The sequence below is a fragment of the Rhinoderma darwinii genome, chromosome 3, assembly GCF_050947455.1.
Source record: "Rhinoderma darwinii isolate aRhiDar2 chromosome 3, aRhiDar2.hap1, whole genome shotgun sequence".
NCBI lineage: Eukaryota > Metazoa > Chordata > Amphibia > Anura > Rhinodermatidae > Rhinoderma > Rhinoderma darwinii.
In genome coordinates this window covers 260507688-260530693 of record NC_134689.1, presented here as the reverse complement: position 1 = coordinate 260530693, position 23006 = coordinate 260507688, and the positions used below count along the sequence as shown (strand labels likewise).

The window sequence follows — 23006 nt, the reverse complement described above, 5'->3', positions numbered from 1 at the left end:
TGGGGGGGAGTTGAATGGAGCGGTGGACGAGCACGTGCCCTGCCACTTCATTTAAATGCTATGGCACTGACGGAAACGGGGGGGGGGGGGAAACGGCCTTGGAGTAAGGCACATGGGATCCCCATTCTGACAATTGGTGGGGGTCCCAGCGGTCGGACCCCCAAATATCTATTAGGTATTACCTCTCCAGTGGATAAGTGACTACTTCTAGTAACCTTATTAAGTTTTAAGTTAGAACTACATGGCCAAAGTTCTAAGTGTTGTCGCACTGGCTGCATCGCAGTAATGAAAGTAAATGTGGCTATGTTACGACCCACAGGTTCCCCCGACATTACAGTCACAAGAAATACAAACTAGGATTTATTGAAACTGTCGTGTCGCATTTCTGTGATGCAGCCAGTGCCACACTGCGGTAACACACCAATCTTTTACCGTGCGACCTGTGTCGTGGCCAAAGTCACTGGGTATCCCTAGCCTTAAAGTGCCAGTCCACTTATACTCTCCTGCCCAAACTAACATTGAGCGTAGAGATATGCTCCTGCCCGCTTAGCAGTACTATTGCCGTGGCAACCATATGACACCTGGAGTATCGTACACAGGTGCAGGATCCTCTTTCCATACCAGATGAGAGTATAATTGGCTTGACAAACAGGGTCAGTACTTAAAGGGAACCCGTCACCAGCATTTCACCTATTGAACTTTACTTATCCCTTACTGGCCGCTGCTATCAAAATTTCATTGGCGTTATCCCCTCTCTTAAACTCCTCCACCGACTGTAAATAACGGTCTGTAAACATTTCGCGGCTTTTATCGTAATAATTCGGTGTCCCGTTGTACGCTCACCCCAGAAGAGGACATCAATGCACAAGCACAGGATTTTGTGTGCTGGGGGAAGGCGAGGAGCTGTCAATCAAAAGTAAGGTGGCGGGGTAAACTCGGAAGGACTTGAGGAATGAAGATATGACTCTTCAAACAAAGATATGACTCTTTTCAAACAAAGATTTGACTCTTTTCAAACAAAGATATGACTCTTATGCTCATTTGCATACGGTGTGGGAACACTCAAAAACGGAATACTAAAGCTAGAGAGCGGACTACGAAGACAATTATAGATTATATAGAAATTATATTTCACCCACTACCCCCTGGTATTGCTGGTTTAATCAGTAAAATGCTGGTGACAGGTTCCCTTTAAAGGGTTAAACGTAGGTAAAAAAAGATGTTAATAGGGTCTTCACAGCACCCATTTAAAGAGGCTCTGTCACCAGATTATCAAATCCCTATCTCCTATTGCTTGTGATCGGCGCTGCAATGTAGATAACAGTAACGTTTTTTGTTTTTTTTAAAAACGATTATTTTTGGCCAAGTTATGAGCTATTTTATATTTATGCAAATGAGCCTTTCTAAGGGTATGTTCACACGGCCAAATTTCAGACGTATACGAGGCGTATTATGCCTCGTTTTACGTCTGAAAATACTGCTCCAATACGTCGGCAAACATCTGCCCATTCATTTGAATGGGTTTGCCGACGTACTGTGCAGACGACCTGTTATTTACGCGTCGTCGTTTGACAGCTGTCAAACGACGACGCGTAAAAATACAGCCTCGTCAAAAGAAGTGCAGGACACTTCTTTGGACGTTTTTGGAGCTGTTTTCTCATAGACTCCAATGAAAACAGCTCCAAAAACGGACGTAAAAAACGCCGCGAAAACGGCGGGAAAACGCCGCGAAAAATGCGAGTTGGTAAAAAAACTTCTGAAAAGCAGGGTCTGTTTTCCCTTGAAAACAGCTCTGGATTTTTCAGACGTTTTTGTTGACTACGTGTGAACATACCCTTATGGACAACTGGCCGTGTTTTCTCTTATTTCCAACTGGGCGTATATTGTGTTTGTAACATCTGGGCGTGTTTACTTGTTTTACTAGCAGAGCGTTGTGAATAGAAGTGTATGATGCTGACGAATCAGCATCATACACTTCTCATCGTTACCACCCAGCTTCTGGCAGTGCACAGACACACAGCGTGTTGTCGCGAGATCACTTCCTACCCCAGGTCCTTCATCGCGTCGGACGAGCGAGGACACATCGGCACCAGGCGTCAGAGGCTACAGTTGAATCTGCAGCGGCATCGCCATTTGCAGGTAAGCCTAGTGAACTCCCTAGAGACGAGCATATTCTTTTTTTCAATGGTGTCCCCGATTTGCAACGAGCATTGCACTTTTATTGAAAAGACCGGACATCACCCCTCGGCAACGAGCATGCCACGTGCGTGAGCAGCATTACCCCCTTGGCAACGAGCATAAATGGTGGCCATTATTACCAGCATTGCCCAGAACCCCCATGACAACGAGCAGAAATGTCGGCCATTATTACCAGCATTGCCCATACCCCCTGACAACGAGCATAAAAGGGGCTTATTAGCAGCATTGCCCATACCCCCTGACAACCAGCATATAAAGGGCATATTAGCAGCATTGCCCATACCCCCTTCACAACGAGCATATAAAGGGCATATTAGCAGCATTGCCCATACCCCCTTCACAACAAGCATATAAGGGGCATATTAGCAGCATTGCCCATAACCCCTTGACAACGAGCATGTAAGGGGCATATTAGCAGCATTGCCCATACCCCCTTGACAACGAGCATATAAGGTACATATTAGGAGCATTGCCCATACCCCCTGACAACGACCATATAAGGGGCTTATTAGCAGCATTGCCCATACCCCCTTCACAACCAGCATGTAAGGGGCATTTTAGCAGCATTGCCCATACCCCCTGACAACGAGCATATAAGGGGCTTATTAGCAGCATTGCCCATATCCCCTGACAACGAGCATATAAGGGGCTTATTAGCAGCATTGCCCATACCCCCTTCACAATGAGAATATAAGGGGCATATTAGCAGCATTGCCCATACCCCCTGACAATGAGCATATAAGGGGCTTATTAGCAGCATTGCCCATACCCCCTTGACAACGAGCATAAAAGGGGCTTATTAGCATCATTACCCATACCCCCTGACAACGAGCATATAAGGGGCTTATTAGCAGCATTGCCCATACCCCATTGACAACGAGCATATAAGGGGCTTATTAGCAGCATTGCCCATACCCCCTTGACAACGAGCATATAAGGGGCTTATTAGCAGCATTGCCCAAACCCCCTTGACAACGAGCATAAAAGGGGCCTATTAGCAGCATTGCCCATACCCCCTTGACAACAAGCATAAAAGGGGCTTATTAGCAGCATTGCCCATACCCCCTTGACAACGAGCATATAAGGGGTTTATTAGCAGCATTGCCCATACCCCCTTGACAACGAGCATATAAGGGGCTTATTAGCAGCATTGCCCATACCCCTTTGACAACGAGCATATAAGGAGCTTATTAGCAGCATTGCCCATACCCCCTGACAACGAGCATATAAGGGGCATATTAGCAGCATTTCCCATACCCCCTTCACAACGAGCATATAAGGGGCATATTAGCAGCATTTCCCATACCCCCTTGACAACGAGCATGTAAGGGGCATATTAGCAGCATTACCTATACCCCCTGACAACGACCATATAAGGGGCTTATTAGCAGCATTGCCCATACCCCCTTCACAACGCGCATGTAAGAGGCATATTAGCAGCATTGCCCATACCCCCTGACAACGACCATATAAGGGGCTTATTAGCAGCATTGCCCATACCCCCTTCACAATGAGCATATAAGGGGCATATTAGCAGCATTGCCCATACCCCCTGACAACGACCATATAAGGGGCTTATTAGCAGCATTGCCCATACCCCCTTCACAACGAGCATGTAAGGGGCATATTAGCAGCATTGCCCATACCCCCTGACAACGAGCATATAAGGGGCTTATTAGCAGCATTGCCCATACCCCCTGACAACGAGCATATAAGGGGCTTATTAGCAGCATTGCCCATACCCCCTTCACAATGAGCATATAAGGGGCATATTAGCAGCATTGCCTATACCCCCTGACAATGAGCATATAAGGGGCTTATTAGCAGCATTGCCCATACCCCCTTGACAACGAGCATAAAAGGGGCATATTAGCAGCATTGCCCATACCCCCTTGACAACAAGCATAAAAGGGGCTTATTAGCAGCATTGCCCATACCCCTTTGACAACGAGCATATAAGGGGCTTATTAGCAGCATTGCCCATACCCCTTTGACAACGAGCATATAAGGGGCTTATTAGCAGCATTGCCCATACCCCCTGACAACGAGCATATAAGGGGCATATTAGCAGCATTTCCCATACCCCCTTCACAACGAGCATATAAGGGGCATATTAGCAGCATTGCCCATACCCCCTTGACAACGAGCATGTAAGGGGCATATTAGCAGCATTACCTATACCCCCTGACAACGACCATATAAGGGGCTTATTAGCAGCATTGCCCATACCCCCTTCACAACGCGCATGTAAGAGGCATATTAGCAGCATTGCCCATACCCCCTGACAACGACCATATAAGGGGCTTATTAGCAGCATTGCCCATACCCCCTTCACAACGAGCATGTAAGGGGCATATTAGCAGCATTGCCCATACCCCCTGACAACGAGCATATAAGGGGCTTATTAGCAGCATTGCCCATACCCCCTTCACAATGAGCATATAAGGGGCATATTAGCAGCATTGCCTATACCCCCTGACAATGAGCATATAAGGGGCTTATTAGCAGCATTGCCCATACCCCCTTGACAACGAGCATAAAAGGGGAATATTAGCAGTAGAGATGAGCGAACTTATCAAAAGTTCGGTTCGGCTAGTTCGCCGAATTTCACAAAAAAGTTCGGTTCGGACCGAACTAGTTCTGACCGAACCTGTCACTTACGTGCGCCGAGCATGCTACTGTCCAGGGTGCTGATAGAGTTAATGGGCTGCACTAACTCTTTCAGCAACCTTCACAGTACATGCTCGGCGCGCGGAAAATACCATTTAAATGTAATAAAAAAATAAAAATTATACGTTCGTACTTACTTTCCTCCTGTCCGGCCTCCAGCGATGACGTTTCATCCCTTTCGCCGCTGCAGCCAATCACAGGCTGTAGTGGCGGTCACGCACGTCAGGATGACGCTTCATCCCACGTGACCGCCTCTGCAGCCAATCACAGGCTGCAGCGGCGACATGAATGAAACGTCATCGCTGGAGGCCGGACAGGAGGAAAGTAAGTATGAACGTATTATTATTATTTTTTGGCATGTATGTATGTTGGCATGTATGTATGTATGTATATCTGTGCATGTATGTTTGCATGTATGTTGGCATGTATGTATATATGTGCATGTTTGTATGTATATTTGCATGTATATATTTGCATGTATGTATGTTTGCATGTATGTATTTTCGCATGTATGTTGTCATGTATGTATGTATGTATGTATGTATGTTGTCATGTATGTATATATGTGCATGTGTGTATGTATATTTGTATGTATGTATGTATGTTTGCATGTATGTTTGCATGAATGTATGTATATTTGCATGTGTGTATATATATATATATATATATGTATGTATGTTGTCATGTATGTATGTATGTATGTATGTTGTCATGTATGTATATATGTGCATGTATGTTGGCATGTATGTTGGCATGTATGTATACATGTGCATGTTTGTATGTATATTTGCATGTATATATGTTTGCATGTGTGTATGTATGTTTGCATGTATGTATGTTTGCATGTATGTATGTTGTCATGTATGTTTGTATGTATGTTGTCATGTATGTATGTATATATGTGCATGTATGTATGTTTGCATGTTTTTATTTTTGCATGTATGTTTGCATGTATGTTTATATATGTGCATGTATGTAATTATGTTTGCATGTATTTATGTTTGCATGTATATTTGTGCATGCTTGTATATATGTATGTATGTATCTTTGCATGTTTGTTTGTATGTATGTATGTTTTCATGTGTGTGTGTATGCATGTATGTATGATAGTTTGCATGTATATATGTGTGTATGTTTGCATGTATGTATATTTGCATGTATATATGTGCATGCTTGTATATATGTATGTATGTTTGTATATATGTATGTATATTTGTATATATGTATGTATGGCCATGTATGATACTGTCTGCTGGCGCCCTGTATCTAAGTCAACTTCGCGGCAGGCTTCTATACATGGTATAACAGTCAGTATCACACATTAAACTGAATCTAAGCCTACAACATGTTTTATTTCATTATTTTATTTTTTTACAGGTTTGGTGTTTGGACTACGTCGGTTTCGAGGACTACTTCGATGACGGTTTTTTTTCTACAATAAAATGGTTAATGAGGGTTGTGTTGGGGGTGCTTTATTTCAATAAAATATTTTATCTATATCTTTGTCTTTTTCTTTTCAAATTTTATTATTACCACTTTAGTAATGGCCGCTGTCTGAGTGACAACATCCATTACTAATGCGAGGCTTAGTGTTAGCCGGTGCAGAGGCTAACACTAACCACCATTATTACCCCGGTACCCAAAACCACCAGGGGTGCCGGGAAGAGCCAGGTACGATCCAGTACCCGACCATCTGTTGTGATGGTCGGGCCCTGGGGCGGCCGCAGGCTGGTATTATGAGGCTGGGAAGGGCCAAAAACAGTGGACCTTCCCACCCTTGTAATGCTAGGCTGCTGCTGCTGTGTTGTATCTGGCTGGTTATAAAAGTGGGGGGGACCCCACGTCATTTTTTTAAATTATTTATTTATTTACATTTTTTTTTTAAAAAAGACATGGGGTTCCACCCAATTTATCATAACCAGCCACATACAACACAGTGTTATTAGCCTGGGAATGGACAAAACCAGTGGCCCTTCCCACCCATGTAATGCCAGACTGCTGCGGCCTTGTATATGGCTGGTTATTAAAAATGTGGGGGACCCGTCTATTGCTAAATTTGTTAAATTCCAAAAAAAAAACGACGTGGGGGTCCCCCCCATTTTTATAACCAGCCCGATACAACACAGCAGCAGCAGCCTAGCATTACAAGGGTGGGAAGGTCCACTGATTTTGGCCCTTCCCAGCCTCATAATACCAGCCTACGGCCGCCCCAGTACCCGACCATCACAACAGATGGTCGGGTACTGGATCGTACCAAGCTCTTCCCGGCACCCCTGGTGGTGGTGGGTACCGGGGTAATAATGGGTGGTTAGTGCTAGCCTCTGCACCGGCTAACACTAAGTACCGCCTTAATAATGGACGCTGTCAATCAGCCAACTACCATTATCTAGGCACTAATAAAGTTTGAAAAAAAAAACACAAAGACAATTCTTTTTTATTGAAATAAGAAATCCCCAACAAAACCCTCGTTAACCATTTTATTAAAATTTGAAAAAACGCAGATCTACGCAGTAGTCCAACGAATCGTAGATGTAGTCCAATCGGTACATCAAAATCTGCAACAACATAAAAAAACAGTTATCAATGTGAACAATACCAATACTTCTACTCACCTACACACATATATACACGCACACACAAACAAACAACCATACACAGACACACACATATATACACAAACACAACAAGATATACACACACACATAAACAGACAAACACACACATATACACGAACTCACACATATACAAACAAAAACACACATATCCAAACACACACACACACAGTTATACACACATACACGAACACATATACACAAACACATATACAAACAAAAACACACATACCCAAACACACATATACACAAACACATATACACAAACACACCCATATATACACACAAACACACACCCATATACACACATATACACATATACAAAAACACACAAACATCTACACACAAACATATACACAAATACACCCATATATACACAAACATATACACAAAACACATATACACAAACACACCCATATATACACACACACATATAAAAACAAAAACAGACAAAGTCACATACCCAAACACACATATATACACAAACACACACATACACAAACACGGTTTCTTTTAAATGCTGCTGGGGAACCCGCTCGATCCACTATATACGGCTGCGCTACAGTGCAGCATTTAAAAGAAACAGGATCCTGACCTGTCCATAGAGTTTAAGGCAGCACAGAGTATTTCAGGAGATGAGCGTGCAGATTCAGTGCTGCTGCGAACTCTGCTCTTACCATTACGTAGCTCTCAGTCTGTTACCTCTCCTCCACTCCTGTCCTCCAGAACACCTTCACATGATTGGCAAGTCACCACGTAATGGTAAGAGCAGAGTTCACAGCAGCACAGAGTATTTCAGGAGATGAGCGTGCGGATCTTGTGCGGGGTGGTGACTTGCCAATCACGTGAAGGTGTTATTGAGGACAGGAGTGGAGGAGAGGTAACAGACTGAGCTACGTAATGGTAAGAGCAGAGTTCACAGCAGCACTGAATCTGCACGCTCCTCTCCTGAAATACTCTGTGCTGCTGTGAACTCTGTTCTTACCATTACGTAGCTCAGTCTGTTACATCTCCTCCACTCCTGTCCTCTATAACACGTTCACATGATTGGCAAGTCACCACCACGCACAAGATCCGCACGCTCATCTCCTGAAATACTCTGTGCTGCTGTGAACTCTGCTCTTACCATTACGTGGTGACTTGCCAATCATGTGAAGGTGTTCTTGAGGAAAGGAGTGGAGGAGAGATAACAGACTGAGAGCTACGTAATGGTAAGAGCAGAGTTCACAACAGCACTGAATCTGCACGCTCATCTCCTGAAATACTCTGTGCTGCCTTAAACTCTGTGGACAGGTCAGGATCCTGTTTCTTTTAAATGCTGCACTGTAGCGTAGCCTTATATAGTGGATCGAGCGGGTTCCCTAGCAGCATTTAAAAGAAACAGGATCCTGACCTGTCCACAGAGTTTAAGGCAGCACAGATTATTTCAGGAGATGAGCACGGGCAGCCGTTCGTTTTTCCGAGCCGTGCTCCCATCATGCACACGACCGTAAAAACACCCGTTATTGCGGGTCGTAATTACGACCCGCAATAACGGGCTCATAGACTTCTGTTACCCACGGGTACCTTTCCGTATTCTCACGGGAAGGTGCCCGTGCCGTTAAAAAAATAGAACATGTTCTATTTTACGGGCCGTGCTGCTATAATTATAATGACAGCACGGTTCGCAAAAGCGGCCAGCTGCCCGTGGCCGGCCGGCCGTGCTCGTACTTACGAGTCGTAATTACGAGCACGGCCCGTAAAATAAAAAAATAGAACATGTTCTATCTTTTTAACGGCACGGGCACCTTCCCGTGAGAAAACGGGAAGGTACCCGTGGCTAACAGAAGTCTATGGGCCCGCTATTTCGGGTCGTAATTACGACCCGTGATAACGGGTGTTTTTATGGTCGTGTGCATGAGGCCCCGTAATGATGGGTGGCTACATGTGTGCACCCGTCATTACGGCAGCGTTGCTAGGCGACGTCAGTTAGGGTATGTGCACACACACTAATTACGTCCGTAATTGACGGACGTATTTCGGCCGCAAGTACCGGACCGAACACCCTGCAGGGAGCCGGGCTCCTAGCATCATATTTATGTACGATGCTAGGAGTCCCTGCCTCTCCGTGGAACTACTGTCCCGTACTGAAAACATGATTACAGTACGGGACAGTTGTCCTGCAGAGAGGCAGGGACTCCTAGCATCGTACATAAGTATGATGCTAGGAGCCCGGCTCCCTGCACTGTGTTCGGTCCGGTACTTGCGGCCGAAATACGTCCGTCATTTACGGACGTAATTAGTGTGTGTGCACATACACTAAATAGTCACTGTTCAGGGTGCTGAAAGAGTTAACTGATCGGCAGTAACTGTTTCAGTACCCTGGACAGTGACTACCGATCACAGTACCTGTAAAAAAAAAGACGTTCATACTTACCGAGAACTTTCTGCTTCCTCCAGTCCGGTCTCCTGGCCGTTGCCTTGGTGACGCGTCCCTCTCGACATCCGGCCCGACATTCCTTGATTACGATGCAGCCTTGTGAGCGCTGCAGCCAATCACAGGCTGCCGCGGCCTCTGCAGCCAATCACAGGCTGCAGAGGCCTCTGCAGCCAATCACAGGCTGCCGCGTCAGAAAAGGTCGGACTGGAGGAAGAAGAGGGACTCGTCAACAAGACAACGACCGGGTACGTATGAAATGCTTTTTATTTTATTTTTAATCAGCAGCCTCTTTTCTCTATCAGTGATTGATAGAGATAAGTGGCTCCCGATTTGTATAATGTTTTTGACCGGGTTCGGTCAAAACGGGTTCGGCCGAACCCGGTGAAGTTCGGATTCGCTGCGAACCGAACTTTACCGGAAGTTCGGACCGAAACCGGGTTCGGTTGTCCCGGTTCGCTCATCTCTAATTAGCAGCATTGCCCATACCCCCTTGACAACGAGCATATAAGGGGTTTATTAGCGGCATTGCCCATACCCCCTTGACAACGAGCATATAAGGGGTTTATTAGCAGCATTGCCCATACCCCCTTGACAACGAGCATATAAGGGGTTTATTAGCAGCATTGCCCATACCCCCTTGACAACGAGCATATAAGGGGTTTATTAGCAGCATTGCCCATACCCCCTTGACAACGAGCATATAAGGGGTTTATTAGCAGCATTGCCCATACCCCTTTGACAACGAGCATATAAGGGGCTTATTAGCAGCATTGCCCATACCCCCTTCACAACGAGCATATAAGGGGCATATTAGCAGCATTGCCCATACCCCCTTGACAACGAGCATATAAGGGGCATATTAGCAGCATTGCCCATACCCCCTTGACAACGAGCATGTAAGGGGCATATTAGCAGCATTACCCATACCCCCTGACAACGACCATATAAGGGGCTTATTAGCAGCATTGCCCATACCCCCTTCACAACGCGCATGTAAGGGGCATATTAGCAGCATTGCCCATACCCCCTGACAACGACCATATAAGGGGCTTATTAGCAGCATTGCCCATACCCCCTTCACAACGAGCATGTAAGGGGCATATTAGCAGCATTGCCCATACCCCCTTGACAACGAGCATAAAAGGGGCTTATTAGCAGCATTACCCATACCCCCTTGACAACGAGCATATAAGGGGCTTATTAGCAGCATTGCCCATATCCCCTTGACAACGAGCATAAAAGGGGCATATTAGCAGCATTGCCCATACCCCCTTGACAACGAGCATATAAGGGGTTTATTAGCAGCATTGCCCATACCCCCTTGACAACGAGCATATAAGGGGCTTATTAGCAGCATTGCCGATACCCCTTTGACAACGAGCATATAAGGGGCTTATTAGCAGCATTGCCCATACCCCCTTCACAACGAGCATATAAGGGGCATATTAGCAGCATTGCCCATACCCCCTTGACAACGAGCATATAAGGGGCATATTAGCAGCATTGCCCATACTCCCTGACAACGACCATATAAGGGGCATATTAGCAGCATTGCCCATACCCCCTGACAACGAGCATGTAAGGGGCATATTAGCAGCATTGCCCATACCCCCTGACAACGACCATATAAGGGGCTTATTAGCAGCATTGCCCATACCCCCTTCACAACGAGCATATAAGGGGCATATTAGCAGCATTGCCCATACCCCCTGACAATGAGCATATAAGGGGCATATTAGCAGCATTGCCCATACCCCCTGACAACGAGCATATAAGGGGCATATTAGCAGCATTGCCCATACCCCCTTGACAACGACCATATAAGGGGCATATTAGCAGCATTGCCCATACCCCCTTGACAACGAGCATATAAGGGGCTTATTAGCAGCATTGCCCATACCCCCTGACAACGAGCATATAAGGGGCTTATTAGCAGCATTGCCCATACCCCCTTCACAATGAGCATATAAGGGGCATATTAGCAGCATTGCCTATACCCCCTGACAATGAGCATATAAGGGGCTTATTAGCAGCATTGCCCATACCCCCTTGACAACGAGCATAAAAGGGGCATATTAGCAGCATTGCCCATACCCCCTTGACAACAAGCATAAAAGGGGCTTATTAGCAGCATTTCCCATACCCCCTTGACAACGAGCATATAAGGGGTTTATTAGCAGCATTGCCCATACCCCCTTGACAACGAGCATATAAGGGGCTTATTAGCAGCATTGCCGATACCCCTTTGACAACGAGCATATAAGGGGCTTATTAGCAGCATTGCCCATACCCCCTTCACAACGAGCATATAAGGGGCATATTAGCAGCATTGCCCATACCCCCTTGACAACGAGCATATAAGGGGCATATTAGCAGCATTGCCCATACCCCCTTGACAACGAGCATATAAGGGGCATATTAGCAGCATTGCTCATACTCCCTGACAACGACCATATAAGGGGCATATTAGCAGCATTGCCCATACCCCCTGACAACGAGCATGTAAGGGGCATATTAGCAGCATTGCCCATACCCCCTGACAACGACCATATAAGTGGCTTATTAGCAGCATTGCCCATACCCCCTTCACAACGAGCATATAAGGGGCATATTAGCAGCATTGCCCATACCCCCTGACGAGCATATAAGGGGCATATTAGCAGCATTGCCCATACCCCCTTGACAACGACCATATAAGGGGCATATTAGCAGCATTGCCCATACCCCCTTGACAACGAGCATATAAGGGGCTTATTAGCAGCATTGCCCATACCCCCCGACAACGAGCACATATAAGGGGCTTATTAGCAGCATTGCCCATACCCCCTTGACAACGAGCAATCTAAGGGGCATATTAGCAGCATTGCCCATACCCCCTTGACAACGAGCATTTAAGGGGCTTATTAGCAGCATTGCCCATACCCCCTTGACAACAAGCATATAAGGGGCATATTCGCCGCATTGCCCATACCCCCTTGACAACGAGCATATAAGGGGCATATTAGCAGCATTGCCCATACCCCCTGACAACGAGCATATAAGGGGCTTATTAGCAGCATTGCCCATACCCCCTGACAACGAGCATATAAGGGGCATATTAGCAGCATTGCCCATACCCCCTGACAACGAGCAGAAATGGCGGCCATTATTAGCAGCATTGCCCATACCCCCTGACAACGAGCATATAAGGGGCTTATTAGCAGCATTGCCCATACCCCCTTGACAACGAGCAATCTAAGGGGCATATTAGCAGCATTGCCCATACCCCCTTGACAACGAGCATTTAAGGGGCTTATTAGCAGCATTGCCCATACCCCCTTAACAACGAGCATATAAGGGGCATATTAGCAGCAGTGCCCATACCCCCTTGACAACGAGCATATAAGGGGCATATTAGCAGCATTGGGCATACCCCCTGACAACGAGCATATAAGGGGCTTATTAGCAGTATTGCCCATACCCCCTTGACAACAAGCATATAAGGGGCATATTAGCAGCATTGCCTATACCCCCTTGATAACGAGCATATAAGGGGCATATTAGCAGCATTGCCCATACCCCCTGACAACGAGCATATAAGGGGCATATTAGCAGCATTGCCCATACCCCCTTCACAACGAGCATATAAGGGGCTTATTAGCAGCATTGCCCATACCACATTGACAACGAGCATATAAGGGGCATTATGAACAGTACACATTACCCATCCCCCTATTGCAAAAATAATTACAGGGGCATTACCATCGGGTACCTTTGCCCACTAGTCAACAAGCATATTAATAAATTTTTAGTGGCATTACAACCAGCATCTCACTTCATCATATTTTTTGTTTGTTTTTTTAGCACAGCCAATTTATGAGCTAGAAATGGATCTAGACCAGAGGTCTCAAGCACGCGGCCCGCGGGACACAGAGCCGCTAGTATCGGCTCTGCTCCGAGATTTTGGAATTCCCTGACATCGCTGTCCACATATGAACAGCGATGTCTGGGGCTTCCCCAGAGCCGGAGTCCCGGGCAGAGCGCTAGTACAGGCTCTGCTCCGAGACTCTGTGGAATTCCCTGACATCGCTGTCCATGTTTGGACACACGATGTCTAGGGCTTCCCCAGAGCCGGAGTCCCATGGAGAGCGCTAGTATAGGCTCTGCTCCGGGACTCTGTGGAATTCCCTGACATCGCTGCCCATATATGGACAGTGTGTCAGGGTCTTCCCCAGAACGGAGTCCCGTTGAGAGCGCTAGTATCGGCTCTTCTCCGAAACTCGAATTCCCTGACATCGCTGTCCAAATATGAACAGTGATGTCTGGGGCTTCCCCAGAGCCGGAGTCCCGGGCAGAGCGCTAGTACAGGCTCTGCTCCGGGACTCTGTGGAATTCCCTGACATCGCTGTCCATGTTTGGACACACGATGTCTAGGGCTTCCCCAGAGCCGGAATCCCGTGCAGAGCGCTAGTATAGGCTCTGCTCCGGGACTCTGTGGAATTCCCTGACATCGCTGTCCATATATGGACAGTGTGTCAGGGTCTTCCCCAGAGCGGAGTCCCGGGCAGAGCGCTAGTATAGGCTCTGCTCTGGGGAAGCCTCTGACATCGCTGTCCATACATCGACAATGATGTCAGGGGCTTCCCCAGAGCAGGAGTCCCAGTGATGTCAGGAGCACAGCTGGAGTCCCAGGAAGAGCCTACTAGCGCTCTGCCCGGGACTCCAGCTCTGGGGTTGCCCCCGACATCTCTGTCCATATATGGACAGTGATGTCAGGAGCAGAGCTGGAATCCCATGCTGCACTGACAACTCTACTATTACATCATGTACTTTACTCCAGTCACATCCAGAGCTGCAGTCACCACTCTACTGTAACATGTTATATAGAGATGAGCGAACTTATGAAAAGTTCGGTTCGACTGGTTTGCCGAATTTCATGAAAAAGTTCGATTCGGACCGAACTAGTTCTGACCGAACCTGTAATTCAAGAAAGCCCCTAAAAATCGTGTATAACACTGTTTAAAATCCCTAGAAGCCCTGTATAACACTCTTAGGTCACCCATGAGTGTATCCAAGTACTTTTGAGCTGTCTTTAAGGCAAAGTTAGTGGCAAAGTTACGCCAACATGTATGGCTATAGGAAAACGGATGGGACATGGTGATAACTAACAGAAACCACTGCACTTGTGCATGTTGTATGCTTAATGCATTGTTATAAAAGGTACAAAAATTAACCATTTTAGGCGGCTGATGCCTGCCAGGGTTCATACATATAAGGTGGTAAAAGAAGAAGCAATGGCTTTTGACAAGCCCTCAAAAAATTTACCCTTTATGGTGGCACAAGCCCTCCAAAAATGTACCCTTTTTACATTGCGGTCATGCGTGCGCGGGTGCACGCTTGCGGTCGCTCACGCGCTCGAGCGCGCGCAAGCTGGCGGTGTTTCGCGGCGATGTTTGTTGAGAGGGGGGCCCGCAGCTCACAACATTGTTTTGGTGAAAAGAACAGGCCCCATTGCAGGGGCCTGTTTTTTTCTACCAAAGGCAAGTCGCGGCAGTTGCTGGGCCCCCCTTTCAATTAAGTTTGGCCGGGCCCCCTACAGTAGTACCCCTAATACCCCCCTGATGGCGGCCCTGCGTGGAACTACTGTCCCGTACTGAAAACATGATTACAGTACGGGACAGTTGTCCCGCAGCGAGGCAGGGACTCCTATCGTCGTACATAACTATGATGCTAGGAGCCCGGCTCCCTGCAGTGTGTTCGGTCCGGGACCTGCGGCCACAATACGTTCCTTCTGTTACGGACGTAACATGGTCGTGTGAATCCAGCCTAACTACATAAAATAAATTGTTGTAGCTCAGCAACGTTCAGCCCTACTGCTTTTGCAATCACACGTATCCGAGCATGCCCTGTTAAAATTTAGCCTGGAATAATAACCACTTTTGCGGTCATTGCATGAGTGTTGTTGCAGTGTTACAACAAACGGCGTCACCAAGATTGATTTTAAAAAGTTGTGTCTATCTAAATTTTATTCCCAATATTTTTAATTTATTTGACAATGCAGATGCCAAACGAAATGAAAATTTTTATATTTTAGTTCGATTGGTTGAAACTACGACTTCAGTCTAAATATGGAACCATGGATGACTCCGGAGTTTGTTTTCCTCAGAATCCTCTTCGAGAAATTAGAACGGAAGATATGGATGAATGTGATGGCACTGAAAGAATTTCGAATTCAACTTGGTGTTTGTGCAACAGCTGCATTGCAATGCCAACTAATATAGAGAGAATCTGCTGCAAAGACATTACAAATGTGGAACCATTTATGGACAATATTACATGCATTACTGAGCATTACTTTCAACAGTTCTGTGGGGACAGAGGACGTCTTCACATCTCCATGCGCGCCATTGGAGAAATTAGGCTTCCACCTCCTGACAAGGATTTGAATAGGTATGTTTTTATAAAAGAAAAAATAAATGAAGAATGCACTCCGTACATTCTATATTAAAGAGGCTCTGTCACCAGATTATCAAATCCCTATCTCCTATTGCATGTGATCGGCGCTGCAATGTAGATAACAGTAACGTTTTTTGTTTTTTTTTAAAACGATCATTTTTGGTCAAGTTATGAGCAATTTTATATTTATGCAAATTAGCCTCGCTAATGGACAACTGGCCGTGTATTGTTTGTAACATCTGGGCGTGTTTACTTGTTTTACTAGCTGGGCGTTGTGAATAGAAGTGTTACTTGTTTTACTAGCTGGGCGTTGTGAATAGAACTCTATGATGCTGACGTATGACGCTGACAAACACTTCTATTCACAACGCCCAGCTAGTAAAACCAGTAAACACACCCAGATGTTACAAACACAAGACACATCGTTGGAAATAAGAGAAAACACGCCCAGTTGTCCATTATAAAGGCTCATTTGCATAAATATGAAATTGCTCATAACTTGGCCAAAAATTTGTTTTTAAAAAAAAACAAAAAAAACGTTACTGTTATCTACATTGCAGCGCCGATCACATGCAATAGGATAGGGATTTGATAATCTGGTGACGGAGCCTCTCTAAATACAATCCCTTTTGGTGCTTCTACAGACTTTTACGAAAAACAGCATATCGAGGATTCACTTCTTGGATACATGGGTACCTGGGTAAGGGGAACAGGAGACTCATACCCTCTTGCCCAGTTAAAATGATAAGAGACGTCTTCTCTGATCCAGTGCACGAATATTGTGGATTTCTAATGTTCAGGGAAGAACCTGCGGAATATTTGGCCTTGGACTAGTGTTTTGAAAATGTATGATATATCAATTGAGGATTAAAAGTGGAGTTACAAATTTGAGTCTTATCATTTATTTTAAAATAAAATCTAACTTTCTATCTTGCCTTGCAATATGTAGTAACGCAGCTTCAGTTTGCTACCAAAATCTAGTAACGCTGCATTCACACGACTGATAAACTGCCTTGTGGTGGTGACACACGACCTATTTTCAGGCGTAATGGAGGCGTTTTACGCCTCTAATTACGCCTGAAAACACGGTTCCAATACATCGTCAAACATCTGCCCATTCATTACAATGGGTTTGCCGATGTACTGTGCCGACGACCGTTAATTTTACGCGTCGCTGTCAAAAGATGGCGCGTAAAATAAGCCTCGTCAAATAAGTGCAGGACACTTCTTGGGACGTAATTGGAGCCGTTTTTCATTGAATCCAATGAAGAACAGCTCCAAATTACGTCCATAATTGACGCCTCGCAAAACGTGAGTACAAGCAATTACGTCTGAAATGCAGGAGCCGTTTTCTCCTGAACACCGCTCCGCAATTTCAGCCATAATTGACATTATCGTGTGCACATACCCTAACAGAACATTGATGTTTTATGTTTGTATTCACACGGTAGTGAATATTGGCCGTCAAAAAATAGGACACGTCCTATTTTTTAAGACGGCCACCATAAAAGTCAATGTGTACGTTTGTAACAGCTGTCAATACACGTACAACAGTTAAAACGATCTGTGACATTGGGATTGGAAATGGAACTACTGTTTTCCTTGTCAGCTCGATGATCTACTCATCGATGCAATGCCGTCTTCTTCTGGTGGGCTTGCTAATCTTCACGGGTTTGCAGATCCCGCAAAGATGAGACAACATGTGAACACGAGTGGTGGTGAAGCATCTGTGATGCCGTCACATTCGCAGAAGTGAAGACAAGACACATTACCTGAAAGACCACATTGCATTGTTGAGTATGTAGGGCATTCATGTCGGGCTGTGTGGCGTCATCTTAATCGGGGCCTGTGTGGTAGAATATACAAGAGGGCTGGGTGTCCTCATATATAAGGACAAGAAAACCATGGCAAATGGAATCCTATTTTTTTTGGATGGAAATCCAAAACTTGATGTCAAAAGACAGACAGACGGAGTGGAATTGTTTTGAAGACACACTGATGCAAAATGACAATTAAAAAAATGACAGTTCAGCATTTATTTGTGTTGTGTTATTTGTATTTAGTTGTGTTGTTACCAGGAGTAGACATGGCTTAGAACACAAATTCCTGATACAGATGTGTTTCTCTTCTTCCTCGATAAAGATTCATCAACAATAAATGAAGAATTGGATGAAACATAAAATAATGTTGGAACTGCATTTTGACGCAGAACACGGCCTGTTACGTTAACAATAAAACTGTCATCCGTGAAATGAAGGGAACAAAGTCTATACTTGTTTCTTTTGTGTTTTTTTCCCTCCAAAATTTTTTGAGCTAGCAGCTCGATATCTTCAAATTCTTGGCCCATCTGTTGAAGCCATTCTATAATCCTGGCTAAGGAATTTGGAAAACAGTGCAATTTTATTTCATGTTCTTTTAGAAAACGTCCTGGAGTAAAGCAGCATCCAGAGACCCAGCATGTAGGCATTGCTGCAAATCTGGGAAAAGAACAAAATACATAATTGATCTCTGCAAAGCACTTTGATTGATTAAAACTAATATAAACCAAAACAAACTCCCCTCTAACTAGAAGATTGTTCAACGTGAACAAAAACTTTAACTGTTGAACTTGAAGATACACCATTGCAACGGCAAATGTTGTGAAGGTGGTATGGGCAATGCTGCCAATATGCCCCTTATATGCTCGTTGTCAGGGGGTATGGGCAATGCTGCTAATAAGCCCCTTATATGCTCGTTGTCAGGGGGTATGGGCAATTCTGCTAATATGCCCCTTATATGCTCGTTGTCAGGGGGTATGGGCAATGCTGCAAATAAGCCCCTTATATGCTCGTTGTCAGGGGGTATGGGCAATGCTGCAAATAAGCCCCTTATATGCTCGTTGTCAAGGGGGTATGGGCAATGCTACTAATAAGCCCCTTTTATGCTCGTTGTCAGGGGGTATGGGAAATGCTGCCAATATGCCCCTTATATGCTCGTTGTCAGGGGGTATGGGCAATGCTGCTAATAAGCCCCTTATATGCTCGTTGTCAGGGGGTATGGGCAATGCTGCTAATAAGCCCCTTATATGCTCGTTGTCAGGGGGTATGGGCAATTCTGCTAATATGCCCCTTATATGCTCGTTGTCAGGGGGTATGGGCAATGCTGCAAATAAGCCCCTTATATGCTCGTTGTCAGGGGGTATGGGCAATGCTGCAAATAAGCCCCTTATATGCTCGTTGTCAAGGGGGTATGGGCAATGCTACTAATAAGCCCCTTTTATGCTCGTTGTCAGGGGGTATGGGAAATGCTGCCAATATGCCCCTTATATGCTCGTTGTCAGGGGGTATGGGCAATGCTGCCAATATGCCCCTTATATGCTCGTTGTCAGGGGGTATGGTCAATGCTGCTAATATGCCCTTATATGCTCGTTGTCAGGGGGTATGGGCAATGCTGCTAATAAGCTCCTTATATGCTCGTTGTCAGGGGGTATGGGCAATGCTGCTAATAAGCTCCTTATATGCTCGTTGTCAGGGGGTATGGGCAATGCTGCTAATATGCTCCTTATATGCTCGTTGTCAGGGGGTATGGGCAATGCTGCTAATAAGCCCCCTATATGCTCGTTGTCAGGGGGTATGGGCAATGCTGCTAATATGCCCCTTATATGCTCGTTGTCAAGGGGGTATGGGCAATGCTGCTAATATGCCCCTTATATGCTCGTTGTGAAGGGGGTATGGGAAATGCTGCTAATATGCCCCTTATATGCTCGTTGTCAGGGGGTATGGGCAATGCTGCTAATAAGCCCCTTATATGCTCGTTGTCAGGGGGTATGGGCAATTCTGCTAATATGCCCCTTATATGCTCGTTGTCAGGGGGTATGGGCAATGCTGCAAATAAGCCCCTTATATGCTCGTTGTCAGGGGGTATGGGCAATGCTGCAAATAAGCCCCTTATATGCTCGTTGTCAAGGGGGTATGGGCAATGCTACTAATAAGCCCCTTTTATGCTCGTTGTCAGGGGGTATGGGAAATGCTGCCAATATGCCCCTTATATGCTCGTTGTCAGGGGGTATGGGCAATGCTGCTAATAAGCCCCTTATATGCTCGTTGTCAGGGGGTATGGACAATGCTGCTAATAAGCCCCTTATATGCTCGTTGTCAGGGGGTATGGGCAATGCTGCTAATATGCCCCTTATATGCTCGTTGTCAAGGGGGTATGGGCAATGCTGCTAATAAGCCCCTTATATGCTCGTTGTCAAGGGGGTATGGGCAATGCTGCTAATAAGCCCCTTATATGCTCGTTGTCAAGGGGGTATGGGCAATGCTGCTAATAAGCCCCCTATATGCTCATTGTCAGGGGGTATGGGCAATGCTGCTAATAAGCCCCTTTTATGCTCGTTGTCAGGGGGTATGGTCAATGCTGCTAATATGCCCTTATATGCTCGTTGTCAGGGGGTATGGGCAATGCTGCTAATAAGCTCCTTATATGCTCGTTGTCAGGGGGTATGGGCAATGCTGCTAATAAGCTCCTTATATGCTCGTTGTCAGGGGGTATGGGCAATGCTGCTAATATGCTCCTTATATGCTCGTTGTCAGGGGGTATGGGCAATGCTGCTAATAAGCCCCCTATATGCTCGTTGTCAGGGGGTATGGGCAATGCTGCTAATAAGCCCCTTATATGCTCGTTGTCAAGGGGGTATGGGCAATGCTGCTAATAAGCCCCTTATATGCTCGTTGTGAAGGGGGTATGGGCAATGCTGCTAATAAGCCCCTTTTATGCTCGTTGTCAGGGGGTATGGGCAATGCTACTAATATGCCCCTTATATGCTCGTTGTCAGGGGGTATGGGCAATGCTGCCAATAAGCCCCTTATATGCTCGTTGTCAGGGGGTATGGGCAATGCTACTAATATGCCCCTTATATGCTCGTTGTCAAGGGGGTATGGGCAATGCTGCCAATAAGCCCCTTATATGCTCGTTGTCAAGGGGGTATGGGCAATGCTGCTAATAAGCCCCTTATATGCTCGTTGTCAAGGGGGTATGGGCAATGCTGCTAATAAGCCCCCTATATGCTCGTTGTCAGGGGGTATGGGCAATGCTGCTAATATGCTCCTTATATGCTCGTTGTCAGGGGGTATGGGCAATGCTGCTAATAAGCCCCTTATATGCTCGTGGTCAGGGGGTATGGGCAATGCTGCTAATAAGCCCCTTATATGCTCGTGGTCAGGGGGTATGGGCAATGCTGCTAATATGCCCCTTATATGCTCGTTGTCAGGGGGTATGGGCAATGCTGCTAATAAGCCCCTTATATGCTCGTTGTCAGGGGGTATGGGCAATGCTGCTAATAAGCCCCCTATATGCTCGTTGTCAGGGGGTATGGGCAATGCTGCTAATAAGCCCCTTATATGCTCGTGGTCAGGGGGTATGGGCAATGCTGCTAATATGCCCCTTATATGCTCATTGTCAGGGGGTATGGGCAATGCTGCTAATAAGCCCCTTATATGCTCGTTGTCAGGGGGTATGGGCAATGCTACTAATAAGCCCCTTTTATGCTCGTTGTCAGGGGTATGGGCAATGCTGCTAATAAGCCCCTTATATGCTCGTGGTCAGGGGGTATGGGCAATGCTGCTAATATGCCCCTTATATGCTCATTGTCAGGGGGTATGGGCAATGCTGCTAATAAGCCCCTTATATGCTCGTGGTCAGGGGGTATGGGCAATGCTGCTAATAAGCCCCTTATATGCTCGTTGTCAGGGGGTATGGGCAATGCTGCTAATAAGCCCCTTATATGCTCGTTGTCAGGGGGTATGGGCAATGCTACTAATAAGCCCCTTTTATGCTCGTTGTCAGGGGTATGGGCAATGCTGCTAATAATGGCCTCCATTTATGCTCGTTGCCGAGGGGTGATGTCCGATCTTTTCAATAAAAGTGCAATGCTAGTTGCAAATCGGGGGCACCATTAAAAAAAAAATAAAAAAAAAAAAAAAAATATGCTCGTCTCTAGGGAGTTCACTAGGCTTACCTGCAAACGGCGATGCTGCTGTAGATTCAACTGTAGCCTCTCAGACGCCTGGAGCCGATGTGTTTTCTCTCGTCCCACAAGATGAAGGACCTGGGGGAGGAAGTGACGTCACGCTGTGTGTCTGTGCACTGCCAGAAGCTGGGCGTTGTGAAGAGAAGTGGATGATGCTGATTCGTCAGCATCATACACTCCCATTCACAACGCCCAGCTAGTAAAGGAAGTTAAAACGCCCAGATGTACACACATAATACAATACTGGAAATAAGAGAAAACACGCCCAGTTGTCCATTAGAAAGGCTCATTTGCCTCTGGTGACAGAGCCTCTAGTGAGTCCTCCATTCTATGATGTCTCTGTGCCTTAATACAGCGAATGGACTGGGGTTGTCTTGATGCAACCCCCTAATACAATGCCATAAACATATTAAAACTGTCTAACAGTAAGACTGTCACTGTTGCCCATAGCAACAAATTAATTTCCTAAACTGCTCTGGAAAAATTAAAGCTGAACTCTCTTGGTTGCTATGGGCAACAAGGACAGACTTGCTGTAAGACAGTTTAGATAAATGAGACCTATTAATTACAATGTTACTTTTCCTTTATAAGACGTTCAGTAAAGCGCAGCATTTGTTCTAGTAATTGTAAGGAGTAAACACAGGAGGACTCATGCAGATCAGTA

The 23006-nt window shown here is 45.8% G+C and overlaps 1 long non-coding RNA gene across 1 annotated transcript; it reads right to left on the bottom strand.

The window, feature by feature from the left end:
- Positions 1-18356: 18356 nt before the first annotated feature.
- LOC142749607 (uncharacterized) lies at positions 18357-22516 on the bottom strand. Its single transcript, XR_012882431.1, has 2 exons — positions 22331-22516; positions 18357-18812 (listed from the first exon to the last, which is right to left on the bottom strand). It is a non-coding gene; the product is annotated as an uncharacterized LOC142749607 (long non-coding RNA).
- Positions 22517-23006: the final 490 nt, after the last annotated feature.